The sequence below is a fragment of the Prunus avium genome, chromosome 8 (genome assembly GCF_965620075.1).
Source record: "Prunus avium chromosome 8, drPruAviu1.hap1.1, whole genome shotgun sequence".
In the NCBI taxonomy this organism is placed as follows: domain Eukaryota; kingdom Viridiplantae; phylum Streptophyta; class Magnoliopsida; order Rosales; family Rosaceae; genus Prunus; species Prunus avium.
Genome location: NC_142291.1, coordinates 13431878 through 13434752, shown reverse-complemented (window position 1 = coordinate 13434752; position 2875 = coordinate 13431878). Strand labels below are relative to the sequence as shown.

The 2875-nt window shown below is 38.3% G+C and overlaps 1 non-coding gene across 1 annotated transcript; it reads right to left on the bottom strand.

Moving 5' to 3' along the window:
- Positions 1-1912: 1912 nt before the first annotated feature.
- Positions 1913-2019, bottom strand: LOC148292280 (small nucleolar RNA R71). Its single transcript, XR_015827196.1, has one exon. It is a non-coding gene; the product is annotated as a small nucleolar RNA R71 (small nucleolar RNA).
- Positions 2020-2875: the final 856 nt, after the last annotated feature.

The following is a 2875-nucleotide window of genomic DNA, read 5'->3' as shown; positions in this document are numbered from 1 at the left end:
GCCATATTGAATTCAGATTTGTCACTCCCCTCTCCCTATAAATACCACATACATTCCACATTCAAGACATAACAAATCCTGAGATTCACAACCCCCACAATTCACTCCAACCATCCTCAAACACTCTCAAAATCCCAAACACTCCAACAATCACCAAAACAACTCCAGCAAACCTCTCTTCCATTTCCCTACGAATTTCATCTTCCTTAGCCATCACCACTCACTCAAACTCATCCCAAATCACCTCCATATCCTTCATACATCTTTCTAGAAGTGGGGAAGCTCTTGGAGAAGCATTAGAAGTGGAGAAGCACTTGGAGAAGCCTTGGACACCACAAGAACTTCAGAAAAAGGGTTTTTCTACTCTTATTGTATTCATTATGTTTTCTCATTTCTGTTCAAGTCTCTTTTCCATTATGAGTAGCTAAATCCATAACTAGGGCTTCGATGTAACCTAACATGAATATTCTGGGTTTATAAGTTTGGAGTTTCAAGTTTGATTCATGATTCATGTTCTTATTCATTATGCTTATAAGTTAACATGCTTGTTTGAATGATTGATCACCATTAGAACTTGTTTGTTAACTATCTTGGTTTGAATTAAGAGTATACACCATGCTTTAATTCGAATTGAACTATGAATAGGAAGAGTATGTATGGACATTCGACAACAGGGATTAGATACATACTTGGTTGTTTAAAATGTTCTTCTATGCTTAATGGGTTCCTAATGCTTAATTTTAGGTTAGACAACAAATGATCAAATTAGGGAATTAGGAACACAAGGTTAGGACCAAACACCATGGCCTAATCATACTTTAGCTAGAATCAATCTTTGAATCTGAATTAGACTTGTTACTTGAATCTTTATAACCCAGAATTGAATTGTTATGGTGATTCGAATGCCCTAGTCTCAAAATCTGTTTTCCAACTCTTAAAACCACTCTTTGTTACATTTGTTTACTTGTTTTTGTTTGCAATTTCATTTTGCTTCTTTTGTTCAACAATCACAACCACTCTTGTTTTAAATTCTGTTTTAGACATAACCTCCTACTTTCTTGAATTTGGTAATCTAAGTACATAACTAGTTTTAACTTCTCAGTCTTCGTGGGTACGACCTCGTACTTGTCTTGCTATACTACTAATTGCCCCGTACAATTGCGAGTTAACATAATATTAACAACAAATTTTGGCGCCGTTGCCGGGGACTGAACGAAAGTTCTTCCCTGGTTATGTGCCCAAGGTTACCCTATTCTTTTTAGTGTTTCTAATTAATCTAATTTTCTGTTTCAGGTAGTTTATGTCTAAAAATCCATTACTTGAACAAGTGAGGTCTTCGTTCCAACGTTCTAGATCTTTGAACGCAGGACCATCATTGCAACCCAGACGAGTGACCTCTGAAATTCAGAATCGTCTAGAAAGGGAGTTGTCAACTGCAAAAGAGCAAGCTCTTGCTACATTTACAAGTCTTGCTCTCCACACTGAACTTCCCGGTTCTTCACTTTCAAATTCGGAAGCAAGTTCAGACCAAGAAGAAGAAGAAATGATGGCTGCCATTGAGTTCATGGGAGAACTTGATATCCCAACAATTCCAGCATCTCCTTCAAGCATTTTGCTGCCCACTGTAGCTCGAAATTATGAGCTTAAATCTTCTCATCTAAATATGCTGCCTTCCTTTTATGGTTTACCTAATGAAGATCCATTGACTCATATAAAGGATATTTTTAATGTTGTGAGTTCTTTTCCCTTGACAGGTGTGACAGAAGATCAACTTCGAATGAGAGTGTTTCCATACACTTTAAAGGATAAGGCGAAGTATTGGTTGAATTCTTTGAAGCCTGGTTCACTCACTACATGGTCTGCCATTCAAAAGAAGTTCCTAGAAAAATACTTCTCCACGCAAAAGACCGACATGCTTAGGGACAAGATCTTGTTATTTGCACAGCAAGATGATGAATCGTTTTGTGAAGCATGGGAGAAATTCAATGGGTTGCTCAACCAATGTCCTCATCATGGGATTCCATTGAAGCTTCAAATGCGTATGTTTTATAAAGGACTAACCCCTTCTAGTCATAATATAGTCACCAATTTTGCAGGTGGTTCTTTTAAAACCAAAACTCCAGAAGAAACGTACGAACTCTTTGAGGAGATAGCAATGGAGACCCAACATACGGATACAAGAGGTAAACGTGTTATTAGTGGTTCTAATGATGCTTCTAGTGTGCAGATTTCAAAACTGGAACAAAAGCTAGATGCTCTTCTTGCATTAAACTCAAGAAGCCCTCCGAAGGAAGTGTGTAGCATTTGTGAATCTCATGACCATGCTACCACAGCTTGTCCACTTGGGGCTGGATATCCAGAATTTGTGCAAGAGCAAGCTAAGTTGGTAAATTCCTACAACCAAGGTCCAAGAAATGATCCATACTCTCAAAGTTATAATCCAGGTTGGAGGAATCATCCAAACTTTTCATGGAGAAATACCCAGAATCAAGCAAATCCCCCTTCATTCCAAAGGCCACAACAATCATCATCATCATTGGAAGATATAGTGAAGCAGATGGCAATCAACCAATCCAATTTTCAGCAAACTACACAAGCTGCCATCTCCAAATTGGAAGTCCAATTAGGCCAAATAGCTGCTGAAATAACTCAAAGAGTGCCTGGGAAATGGCCAAGCCAAACTGAGATCAATCCAAAGAACCCAGAAGCCAAGGCAATTCATGTGCTCAGATCAGGTAAGATCATTGATAATAAAGATGATTCTAATCTTTCAAATGATGTTGTGATTGTAGAAAATGAAGAGGAGGAGACCATGGCCACGGAAGGAGAACAACTCAAAACTTCTCAATCTGCTCCTAAGGCCAAATCAGATTCT